Source organism: Ochotona curzoniae, unplaced genomic scaffold, assembly GCF_017591425.1.
Source record: "Ochotona curzoniae isolate NIBS_2020 unplaced genomic scaffold, NIBS_Ocur_1.0 contig_2688, whole genome shotgun sequence".
In the NCBI taxonomy this organism is placed as follows: Eukaryota; Metazoa; Chordata; class Mammalia; order Lagomorpha; family Ochotonidae; genus Ochotona; species Ochotona curzoniae.
Genome location: NW_024465553.1, coordinates 7,473,284 through 7,486,805, shown reverse-complemented (window position 1 = coordinate 7,486,805; position 13,522 = coordinate 7,473,284). Strand labels below are relative to the sequence as shown.

General features: G+C 42.0%; 1 protein-coding gene across 6 annotated transcripts in view; it reads right to left on the bottom strand.

The window, feature by feature from the left end:
• The window catches only part of RPS6KA5 (ribosomal protein S6 kinase A5), a 133,194-nt gene that overhangs the window by 76,757 nt on the left and 42,915 nt on the right, over window positions 1–13,522 (bottom strand). The gene's annotated exons all lie outside the window — the stretch shown is intronic.

Here is a 13,522-nt window from a genome sequence, read left to right as displayed (position 1 = left end):
TGTAGGTAGTTCTGAACAATAAGAGAAAGGGAAGAAGAAGAAGAAAACATGAAAAATAGACTCTGGTAGCAGACCACTTCCATGTGAACTCTAGACAGCTGTTCACTGAACAAATATTTAACATATCTGAGTCTCAGTTTACCTATATGTCATGTGGTTTGGGGATATCTGACAGAAGTATCTAGAACTGGGCCTGGCAGATAATAAATACTATGTATCTCTGGGAAAGTGTATGTGCTGTATCCTTGTGTTTATATAAATACATAAAAACACATAGCGGGTTGCAGAATATGAACATATCTACTTCTTAATAATGATAATAAAGGTTTCAAAGCTACTATTCCACATGAACTCATAATTGTAGAGGTCAAATAAATGTTCACTTCTTAGGAACCCAGACTTAAATTGAAGACTTGATTATAATGCCTCATCCAGACGTCTGTAGGACCTATTTCATGGCACTTTATCTTGGCTTCTGTTCTGTTTTCATTTTTGCTTTTCCTGTTGACTTAAAAAATCCCCTTAAAGGGCCTGGCGCAGCGGCTTGACAGGCTAATCCTCCCCTAAGTACCAGGACCCCACAGGGGTGCTGATTCCTGCTCCAGCTGCTCCACTTGTCCTCCAGCTCTCTGTCTGAGGCCTGGGAAGCAGCAGACTTGAAACTGGGGACACCACACCTGCATGGGAGACCAAGAAGAAAGCTTCTGGTTCCTGGTTTCAGACTGGCTCTGCTCTGGCCACTGTGGCTTCTTGGGAAGTAAACAAGCAGATGTAAGATCTGTCTCATTTGCATGCTACATTTTAAATATTAAAAAAAAATAGTACATAATTCTAAAATAAAGATGAAGAATTCAAGGAATCTGAGTATTTTAAGTTAATCATTACCACCAGACTAGTAAAATCAAAAACAAAATTCCTAAGATAAGTCAGGCTGAATAAAATAGTTACTCTTCTAACACTATAGAGCCTACAACAGATTTGATATAAAAATTGATGGTAGAAGTAAAGACAAAGTAAAAAACCTTTGAAATTACAGACAAAATCTTTCTGAAGGAGGTTGAGGTAGGTCATTTGTTTAGGTATGAGCTTTCACAGCTTCTCTATATCAGATATATACATGTCAAGATAAGATGTATATATATGTGTGTGTGTGCCATTATTCTATGTGATTCAATTTTAATTCTTCATCACCATGTTCATGATCAACACCTGTTACACAGCAGAAGGCGGGAGATACAACAGCACGCTTCTCATGGACGGTGTCATCCTCTGGCAAAAAATATTTATGAAGGTTGAAAATAAAAATAGTGAAGGAACTACTTATACAGATGGTATTAGTTTGAAATATTAAAGGAAAAATGTATAATTTTCTTTCTCCTAGTATGTTCAGATTCACAGAAAGCTGAGGCTTGCGAGCGTCAGCCCAGCTGACAGCTGCACAGCCACACAGGCTGTGGCCAACCCACAGCTGCCCTCACACAGATGACCCAGGCGACTCAACCAATAATTTCTTAGGCCTGGTTCCTGAGGACTTGGGATCCAGAGTGGTTGGTCCAGCTGGAGAAGAGAGCTGCTAGAAAACATATAGTAAAGTAAGCGCTGACACCTGTCCAAGGATTGGATTACAAGATGATCTCACTCAAAGAAAACTGTTCGGATAACAATGATGAAGGAAGACTCCACAGGGAATACCCAGAAACCACCCTCAACAAACAAAATGCCTAACTAAACGGGGGCAGTCACTGCCAGGCTTCAAGACTATCTGCAGTGGATGCTGGTGGGGCCTTGGCAGATCCCCTCCACAGGCTGGTGCACCCAGACCCCAACTGCTCAGAGTGTTGGCAACCAATGCCCAAGCTGAACGACACCCCGACCCCAAGGGCAAAGGCCCGAGGTTACAGGCCACCTCTTCCTCCCCAGTCCCAACCCAGCAGCCTGTTGCTGCTGTCCTGCAGTGGCAAATCGGGCAGAAGTGCCATGCAGTGGTCAAGCTGCTGCTTGGGATATCTGCATCCCATTCTGGAGTATTAGCTCAATATCCTGGCTACAATGCCTCCAACTCAACTTCCCGCTAATGCACAGCCCAGGAGACAGCAGTGACGGCTCAGGCACTTGGGGCCCTGCTACTTATGTGGGAGACGCAGAGTTCGAAGTTTCAGGCTCTTGGCTTCAGCCTCACCTAGCTCAGGCCGCTGCAGGCATTTAGGGAAACATCTCCATCTGTCTCTCTTTCAGAGTATCAGTAACAACAACAAATTGTGTTTATATTAGAGAGACAATGTCAATTAGCTTTTACATATAGAATCATCTTCTGATTATGGCAAAAACTATCACAAACATTTAACCATTAAGATGTTCACAAACACTGTAGGTTTACACAGAATCATGAGGTATATACAGTGTGCATAGATATATAAAACTGTGTTTTGAATGACAATTTTAGCAACTTAATGAATACAAGTTGTTGAATGTACTATTTTAATAGGATACTTTTGAAATGCTTAAAGAATAAAATGACAAATGATGACTAAGTCGTCAAGCTTCCACATGACGCAGTTTTTTGTCCTCTATCTTATCACCAAAAAATAAGTGAGCAGAGTGTTAAGTCACCTATTGTAATTACCAGCACCCTCTAGTGGCAAATTACCCAGGAAACTAGATGTATGTTTCAGCTAATAATGAAATGTGCACTTGTGAAGCTTGTGAAGAAAGTGTTACAAAAAAAGACTTTGTTAAAAAGACTATCCTGTGGAAGATATTTTTGTACAAATGTGAGACCTACAAGTAAAGAAATACCATGGCCTAGATTTCAAGAAGACCGCTTAGGCTGGAGTAGGCAGCCCACAGGTCATCTTTATTGTGCAAATCAATATTTTCACAGAATAACTTGTAAGATCTGCCTCTAATTAGATGAAAAAGGAAAAAAAACCTACATAGTAAGGAAAAGGAGACGTTAAGAGGGCGCTAGGACTGAGCTGAGGTCTACTAGCTATTGCTCACTGGACAAGACTGTAGGCAGAGGAACTCAGGATTTCTTCAACTTTGCAAACACTCTTTCAGGTTTTCACAAAACTCAGAAATAACATTACATAAAGACCAGAATTATATTTTCCAATTCATGAATTTTTGTGCAAAATATCTTTTTCAAAGGTAAGAGGCAGAGAGGATGCTGGCATCACCGCATGTTAAGCTATGTTAACCCCTATCAACAGCATCCTATAAAAGTATTGGTTTTTGTCCCAATTCTTCATTTCCAATCCAGCTCCCTAACGTGCAGTAGAAGATGGCCAAAGTGTTTGGGCCCCTGCACCCACATGGGAGACACAAAGGAAACTCCTGGGTTCTCTTGGCCTAGCCATGGTCACTGCAGCCATTTGGGGAGTGAACCAGTAGATTATAGAGCTCTCTCACACTCTTTCTTCACTCTGCCTTTCAAATAAATAAATGAATAAACATTTTATAAAATAATTTTTTAAAAAGGTGAAGAGAGGCAAACTTCCTATATGGTGGCATATTCCCCAAATGCCTTCATGGTCCTGGGCTGAAGGTCAATGCTGGGAGCTTGGAACTCAACCCAGGGAGCCCCCATGTGCTGCATAAAGCCAGTTACTTCAGCCACCACCACTACCTGCCAGGATCTGCACTGGTAGGAAGACGGAGTGAAAGGCCAGAGCTGGGACCAAAGCCGGGTGTTCCCACATGGAGTGTGGGCATCCCAACCTGCACCTAAACCACTGGGTAAAATGCCCACTCTGTTAATTTCTGTTTGTTTGGAAGACAAGCAGGGAGGAAGGACACTTTAAAGGTAACACATAAATCAACTTCTCATAAATGTTAATAAATTTGAACTATTAACGTTTCATTTATATTTTTTCATTTGTTAAACTTTAAGTCTTTGAAGCATCACTTCTGTTGAAATTACTTCCAGAGATGCCAACAAAATGAGTGACTACATGAAATAATGAATAAGTACTCCTTAGAAGTACATCCTAAGTAATTTGGTTTTTTCCAGTTCCAGTGAGAACTTATAGGTGAAGCATTCTGTTTGGTAAATAATCACAGTTGACGGTATCTAGCAACAGGTCAGTCATTTCAATTACCTCATTAACCTTACACAATACTGAAAGAGAGGTATGAGCAGCTTACTCAGAGAACTCAAGCAGCTGATGAGTGTCCAGACTGAACTCTGGGTCTCCCAAGTGATCCCTGACACCTGTACTCTGGACACAGTTTAAACCTAAAGTCACATGGTGGAATTTTGGCTGCCAAAGCATGAGTCTGGGTGGGGAGGTGTGGTTCAGAGACAGTCGAGTCCCGGGGACTCCCCTAAGGAAAGGACTGCTGCAGTTCCGGAGAAGGGCACTCCTCTCGGGAGCACCTGGCATACAGTGCCCTGGGCTTGCTGTCCTTACTCTCCCACCCTGGCTCATACATGCACAGCACACTTGCCACTCTCCCCCAAGTGTTCATCAAGCAATGCCACCCACCATGAGGCCCTCACGAGAAGCCAGGCGATGCCAGTGCCACACCCTGGGATCTCCAGGCTACCAGCCAAACAAGCTTCTTCTCTCTGGATTTCTTTATTTTTACTTGAAAGGCAGATTTACAGAGAGAGAGAAGGAGACATAGGTCTTCCTTCTGTAGGTCACCTCCCAAATCGCTACACCAACTACAGCTGGGCTGATCCCAAGCCAGGAGCTTTGTCCAGGTCTCTAACAAAGTGTGAGGGCCAACCACTCAAGCCGTCCTCCACTGCCTTCTGGGCACGACAGCAGGGAGCTGTATCAGAGGCAGAGCAGTCACAACTCGAACTAGCACCCATATGGGATGCCGGCACCAGAGGCACCGCAGCCTTAACCTCCTACACCACAGCACTGGTCCCACTCCTCTTTTTGTAACTTATCCAGCCCCGGGTATTTGGTTAAAGCAACAGAAAACAGACTAAGGCGATACCTCAGAACCCACACCTGTGAAAGTTCTAACACTAGAAGTTCACTCTTCTATTTGGCAGCACTCTCTACAGTTACATGGCAAATTTTTTCTTTTCTCTCATTTCACAAAATGCTCCAAAAGCAAATGCTAATAAGTGAGGACAGAGATAATACAGAGAATTCTAAAGTCTTGCGGCTGAGATCTCTAAGTTTCATTTCATTATGAGAACACTGATAATGCACATTATGGATACATTTGCACACCCTCTTCCCCTGTATCTGGACAGACATCTCAAAAAGAGCAAAATGGGGCCCAGCACGGTAACACAGTGGCTAAGGTCCTCACCTTGCACACACCGGGATCCCATAGGGGCGCCGGTTCTAACCCTGGCGGCCCAACTTCCCATTCAGCTCCCTGCTTGTGGCCTGGGAAAGCAGGACCCTGCACCTGCCTTGGGACCCTGCACCTGCATGGGAGACCTGGAAGAGGCTCTGGGCTTCTGGCTTCAGACTGGTACAGTTCCAGCTACTGTATCTGCAAGGGGAGTGAGTCAATGGATGGAAGATCTTTCTCCTTGTCTCTTCTTCTCTCTGTATATCTGATTTTTCAATAAAAAAAGAATGGAATAAATCTTTGAGGGGAAAAAAGCAAAATGTATAAAAGGAAGACAGCAGCAAAGGAAACAAACAAAGCAAAACAAAACAAAAAATGAAAAGAAGAATGGTCATCATCCCCCAAAATAACTACCATTGTGAGACAAAATATTATAATACAATGAAACAGAGATCTTCCAGGACTGGGATATCTACCTGGAAGAATGGTGTTAGAGAGGAGCTTTACATGATGTGTTTGTTAGACTCTCGTTACAACTCCCACCATCCTCCTGGAAAGAGGGCACTGTAGCAGATGGAGAAACACAGGGTGGAGACCATCTTGAGAGCTTGTAATCCAGCAGAAGGACAGCAGAAGGATTCAGTGCCATATCCTCTACAAAGGGCTCTCAGTACAATCCAGACAAGGTGGCAAGTCATGCAGGACTGGATGGCTGCATAAGAAAAGCAGCCCTGTTGGGGAGCACACTATGGCAGGCACTGGGGGGTATGGCAGGCCTACGAGAGAACACACCATGATAGAGGAGCAGAGAAAAGCAGACCAATTTGAAAGAAGATGGAAAATCAGGGCAATTGGGGAAAGATGACGAGACACTGAAAGCAAGGCAAGAATTTGGACTTGAATAATTAATTGGCAGGGGAAAAAAGGCATAAACCATAAACTCTTATATAAGAAAATTGTATAATAACATATTTAATAAGGTTGAAAAATGATAGAATCTGGAATAAGACACCATAAAAATGGAAGAGATTTCACAGAAAGGCAGATGGATGAAGAAACCTCTGGAAACAATCAATGCATACAGCAGAATAAATGATGCCACTAAGAGTAGAAAAAGGAAATTCAAGGTCATTTTGAAAGAGGTATTATACAACTTCATGAGAAATAAGAAAAGGGATTAAGACAGAAAAACCAACAATTACTTCCAGGAAGGGTATCTGGCATAGCAGCTAAGACATCCCCAGGATCCCTCATCCTGAGAGCTCTGCATTCAGTGCCAGCTTCCTGCAAAGGGAGGGGGCAGCTAATGGCTCAAGGGGTTGCATTCTTACCACCCGAATGGGGAACGTGGATTGAGTTCTGACCCTCTGGTTTTGGCCTGGCCCAGTCCCAACTGCTTGCAGGCATTTGGGGTATAAACCAGCAGATGGAAGATCTTTGTGTGTGTGTCTCTCTGTCTCAGTGCCTTTCAAACAAATATAAGCAAATTTAAAATAATTATATCAAATTTCAAGCTTAGAAAAATGAACAACAGATTACTGTTGTCAGAAAAACCATGACGAATAAAGACAACTGAAAAAAGAAATCAATATTCACACAGAATAATTTTTAATGAACATTGTGTTTAAGCATGAGACCAAAAACTAAATCTTTCATATTCAAGAGTTCCAACCTATTCAGTATATTTGATGAATAGCACCTTTTTTTCTAGTTGAAATCTATAAAAAGAGGAATTCATCAGAAGAGTTTTCAGTTTCACTTCCAAAGAAAACCTTACATGACACATAAGCACATCTGATCAGTCTTATCTATTATTCTGACTAGTGCTGAAAAATTATCTTTAAAAGGTAATGAAACTGGAAGATTAGTGGTGAAATTTTTGAATAAAAAATCTAGATTTTATTATATTCATAATAAAAGTTTCCACCTACTCCATTTAGTCATCAAAATTATTATCTGAAATACAGAAATACCTACAATGACATTTTTAAGTTATTCAACTTCTAAGAGCAAGATCCCATCAACTAAGAAGGAAAAGCAGCACCACAACTAACAGCAGACCCATCACTTTCCAGGGAACTCTGTGAACAGAAACGCACAAGGGGAGCATCATATGCATGGCTCCTCTCCATGCAGCCCTGTCCTGAAGCCCGAGACAGACAAGTGGTGAAAGGAAATTCACACAAGGTTGATTTTTATAAATTTGATATTACAACTTCATAACTACATAATCTACATTTGTGATCATTATAAGAATGTTTGTGGATCCCACAGGTGTCTACAAACTGAAGCTGCAGGTTAGCTCATGCCTGGCCTAGAGCTGTGGGTGCTCAGAGAAAGCTTCTATATACTTCTTCCTCTCACCCATAACCAACCCTGAGGTAGAAGTCTCTTCTCTGTCCTCTTTTCACCCTGGGTTTCTTCTCTCACTTGGTCTTCCACTAAGCAGCAGTCTTCCCCACCTGTGGGAGCCTAGATGCTGACTTCCACATCAAGTATGAAATAGAACTCCAAAGAAGGAGTCCACAAGTCACTGGTGCATTTCCCCAGTGAAATTTCTTTCTTCATAAAGCTTATTTTCTTCTTTTAAATTTGCCTGTTTTCTTTCTTGGATGTGAAAGTTTCCCATAATTTCTGCTAGCTGATCCATGCAATGAGTAGAGCTGATGCATGCAATGAGTAGAGTTTTTTTATTTAAAAGGTTTTTTTTGCCAGGTTGGTGGGGTGACATGGTGAGTCAAAGCCAAGGTCTGCAATGCCAGCATCTCCTCTGGGCACTGATTCCACTGATTCCTCTGATCCAGCTCCTTGCTAATGGACTAGAAAAGTAGGGGAAGACAGCTCCAGCATCTGCAATGCCAGCATCTCCTATGGGCAGTGATTCCTCCAATCCAGCTCCCTGTTAATTGGCTAGGAAAAGCAGGGGAAGGCAGCTCCAGTGTTTAGGCCCCAGAGACCCAGAGGAAGCTCTGGGCTATCTCAGCAGTGAACCAGTAGATTGAGGATTTCTCCCTCTCTCTGTAAATCTGACTTCCAAATCAACAAATAAGATTCTAAAAGCAAACAAAAATATTTTTCTTTAGGAATTTAATAATAAAGCTGTTTTTCTAGAATGATTGTCATTTACTCAGAAAAAGAAAATAAACTATCTTTATTTAGTTCTTCCTCTATATTTGGAATATAACACCACAGATAAAATTAACTGATCAAGACATTGATTTAGTTGCACATTTGTTGTCAAATATAAAATTCAGTGATGAGAATTAACAACACATTTTAACAGTGTGCTGAGAAGTTCAGTAGATGTTCTATTTTGTAGAAGGGAAATGATCTGTCACAATGGAATAAACATTGCTTCATTCTGACCACATCTGGAATGAAACAGGATTGGTGCCTTGAGTTTTCACACTTTTCTCTTGGAAACTGTCCTGTGGTACAGGGTTACCTCACCTGTGATCCAGAATTCCATGTGAGTGCCACTTCAAATCTGAGCTGCCCTGCTTCTCCAGACCCTGGGAAACCAACTTAAGTTCTTGGGACCTTATCACCCAAATGGGACCCTCAGATGGATCTTCTTTGGCCTGGCCAAGTATCAGCTATTGTAGCCATCTGGGGAGTGAACCAGAAAATGGAAGATCTTTTTCTCTCTCTGTGCCCCCACCTTCCCCTCCCGAATCTCCACCCTATAACTCTGTCTTTTAAGTAACTACATAAATCTTATAAAAACTTACTTTACAAAATAATGATTGAAAATATATTTTCAGAATAAAATGGGGGTAAAAATGGGGGGTAAATGGGGGTAAAATAGGCAAAAACATGGCTTATCACACTGGTTTCCTAGCTTCTCCACTCTGACCTAGCTCCCTGCTAAAGACCTTGGAAAAGCAAAAGAAGACTCGAGCTTCTAGGCTCCTGCCAGCCACATGGGAGACACAGGTGAAGCTCCTGGTTCCTGGCTTCAGCGGGCTCCAGCAGTGGCTGTTGAGGCCAGATGGGAAGTGAACCAGCAGTGGAAGATCATTCTCTCCCTGTCTTTCCCTCTCTCTGTAACTGATTTTCAAATAAATATATAAATCTTTAAAAAGGAAATAAAACTGGCAATATTGAACCAATCAAAGGCAGAGGTAAAATATATAACGAGTAGTTTCACTTGAATGATTGTTAATATTTTTTGTGGAAAAAGCATGAAAGCAGACAAGATTTCTATGAAAAGAAATAAGTTCTAAACTCTATAACATGGAAAGGGAAAATATTGCAAATTTAAAAATTCAAATAGTAAAGGATTGGTACAGAAATCCTTTACACATATAGGATATATGAAATAAAGTCCTTCCATCTTTATATCATTCATTCAATAATACTTATTGAGAGATTACAATGTATAAGGCATTAATCCTGAAAATATACCCATGAAGAGAATATGTAATGATCCAAACCCTGCTTTCCTAGTGATTTATATTACTGGATAAGAAATAAATTCTGGAGCAAAAAAATCAGCCAGTGTAAGGAAGTCTTCTAATTTTCAGCATCCATTGCACCTTCCAGCTGAAGAGTCAGGGTGCCTCAGGCCGGGTTCCCTGGGAGACAGGCAGAACACAATGATGGACTCCAAGCACCTGGAATGCTCAAGCAGGTCTGATTGGACAGAGCTCAGATAAACACCACAAGGATATCTGTGCATCCAAACATGTTTCCTGTGGGAGGGCCGCTCGTCTGACTCGCAATTAGGTATCAGGCCATCTACCAAGTAAAAGAAGCAGCTCTCAAAAGGAGCCCTGTAAACACCTGCTCCCTTCACTTTCTGTTCAGGCAGAGTCAAAGCCACGCTGGTATTAGAATCCCAGTTTGTCCGGTGGACTCGCAAAATAGTAAGATCCGAAAAACTCTCCAGGAAACACTGGCTCTAATTTCAATATATGCATATAATATTTTTCTGTTGCAAAGTTTTCACTCTCATCAGACTCCTGAACCAAATCTGTAGTGAAAAGGAACACAACACGAAGTCCATTTTCAACTTCAGAATTACTTATAATCAGAATAAACTTAAAGCAGAATGGATGCAAAACTGTATTCAAAATATTCAAAAGTATATATGATTTTATATAAAAATTCTAAAGAGAGGAGTGACCCAACGTGAATGATTTAATCATTTAACCCAGACAACAACAGGCATTACTGAAATTCATCCTTATAAATTAACCTAAGTAAGTTCATAACAAGTGGGATAACCAAAGCAAAAAAAAGATCAAAAGCCCTGAAAGGACATGGAGGACCAGAAGCTGCATCCACTGGCGGCAGGAAGGCAGCCCAGTGCAGTCAATCTGCAAGACAGTCTGGCAGGTCCTCAGCAAGTTAAACAGAGCCACCACTTGCACAGGTAACGTACTCCTAGGGTATATGCCCACGAGAAATGAAGACATATGTTCACATTAGATGCTGTACATGAATATTCATAGCAACATTTATTCATAACAGCTAAAAGAAGTAACCCAAATGTCCACAACCAATATTCGGGAAAAAATATGGTGTATCCATCAGAATATTATTAAGCCACCAAGGGACTGGAGTGCTCATCACTGTATCAACAAGGGTAAACCTAAAGCACAGGATGCTGTCAGGAGAGGCCGGTCACTAAGGACCATGTGTGGCATGTTTCACTTACATGAACTGTCCACGGTAGAGATATGCACACACAGAAACTAGGTCAGTGGTTGTTTAAAAGCTCCAGGTGGGATGCTGGCCTGGAAAGTTTCAGTCACAGAGCTCAGGGTTACTTTTTTGAGGTAAACAAAAAGTTTCAAAATTGACTGGTGATGCTCACGACTCCATGCATGTCCTAAAACCAACAAACTGTACACCTTAGTGGGTGGAACTATATGGCAGATGAATTATATCTAAATAAGGTTGTTACCCCCTAAAAATGTAGATCAAACAGATCCTGTTGATACAAAATGACAGGTAACACTTTTGATACCATGTAATAAATATTATTATTTTAAAAGATTTATTTATTTTGATCGGAAAGGCAGATTTATGCGAATGCAGGGTCTCAAGGTTTTGAGCCATTCTCCACTACTCTCTCAGGCTACAAGCATGCAGCTGGATTAGAAGTGGAGTAGCTGGGACACGAACTGATACCCATAAGGGATACTATACTCAGGGATGGAGGATTAGCCAGGTAAGTCACTGCAATGGCCCCAATAAAAATTATTGGTGGATCTCTTTCTCTTTCAAATAAATACTGCCTTTAAAGTAGGAAACAATTGGCCTTTTTAAAAAATTTAATTGACTTAAAAGGCAGAGCAATAGAGAGGCAGAAAGACAGACTGAGACAGATCTTCTTTCTGCTGGTTTATTCTCCCAAATGCCTGCAACAGCCAAGGCTGGGCCAGGTCAAAGCCAGAACTCCATTCAGGTCTCCCTCTTGGATGGCAGAAGCCCAAGACTTCGAGTCATCATCTGTTGCTTCCCAGGACACATTATCAGAGAGCTGGATCAGAAGCAGAGGAGTTGGGACCCAACTCCCAGGGATGGGACACTGGCACTACAATGCCAGCCCCTTTTGACATTCAAGTATCGTTTCTTAAGGAGAGAGTGCATAGAATGCACAGGAACTTCTGCCAGCAGACAATCACACTAAACTCTGCCTAACCAAACAACAACAACAACTAAACAACAACAAAACCCACAACAGTTGGTAGGGATTGACTAAAAATGCTGACTCAGTGGTAGCCCTTGAAAGCAGGCTCCACATGACGATCTAAACTACTAAGTGAAGTAATGCAAAATTCATATGGCAAAGTCCCAGGCAGGAAAGCACATCACTGAATGGCCCAATCAGAGATGCGCACATGAACTTAACCATCACACATAAGGTGAGGTGAGGGCAGGCTAGGAACAATAATGGCTGTCAGGAGAAAGCCTGGCATCTTGGAAAGTACCCCGATACAGACAGCTGCAATGTGCGCTCTCTGAAAAGCTAGTATCCTGAAAGGAGGCAGGGGAGAAAAATGCTCTGTCCTCTGAAGCTTTCCCTCCTCCTTTCAGGTGAAGAGCCCTGGGCCTCCTGAGGATGGAGGAAAGAGAACAGAGCAGCCTGTTATCACAGCAGCGGTGACTGGAACAACACATTGCAGGGCAAAGCTGGGGACAAGAGGACTGAATATGTGAGATGTCAGGGCAGGTGCCTGGCCTGGTGGCGTGATCCCAGCTGAGATGCACACGTCCCATATCAGAGCACCCTGACTGGAGGCCCTGCTCAGCCTCCCGACTCCTGTTAATGCAGACCATGGGAAGTAGCAAGCGATGGCTCGAGCAGCTGGGTCCCCGTCATCTGTGAGGAAGACCTGGGTTGTTTCTGGCGCCCAGTTTTGGCTCCAGCTAAATAAGCCCTGGCTTTTGTGGGCAGTTGTGGAGTGAAGCAGCAGCTAAGCACTCTCTGGCGCTCTCACTCGAATACATACATTACAGAAATGTGATGCTGCTTCTTGAGCAATAAAGATTCTCAGAACTGGGCCAGCACAGCATGACACCAACCACGAAGCTCTTTTCAGCATGGGGATCTAAACAACTGCCCAGGCTGTAGATCCTTTCAGTCAAGCTGGGAATCCAGAAACACCCAGACACAGAACAGCATAAACCAGAAAATCAATCGCACCACTCTGAGACCACCACAGTCAGCATTCCGGGTGTATGGCCCAGAGATTTTTTTTTTTAACATACCAAAACACATGTGGCTGCAGTCACATTATTTATATTTTGGAAATCACTATGGCACATTCTATTCTGTAGCCTCTAAAAAAAATTACTCTTTGAAAAGCTTTCCAAAATATTAGGGACGATAGATCATTTCAATACCATTATAAGGATTACAGAACATGGCAGCCCATGTTCCACTTAACCATACCCCCGTTGCTAGATGTCTGAAGGGTCGTGAGTTTCTCAATATTTTAAGTGATGTGTAGTGAATATCAAGAGTCGAGTGAAGACTGAGTAAGTCAATCAATACAAAGCAGCTCACAGAGTACTTGGCATATAATAAGCTCTTGATAAATGCTAGTGATTTTTAAAGTATTGTGCTCTGTGTAAAAGTTGGAACTAATTTACATTTCCAACAGCAGAGTAAAAGAGGACTGATTTTCCTAAATCTCTGCCAATTCTTTTGATTCCTTCCTTTGTTCCTTCTCCTAGGAGGGGTCTGTTCACAGCCTTTGACCATTTACCTATTTGATGTTTTGATTTCTCATTGATTTCTGTA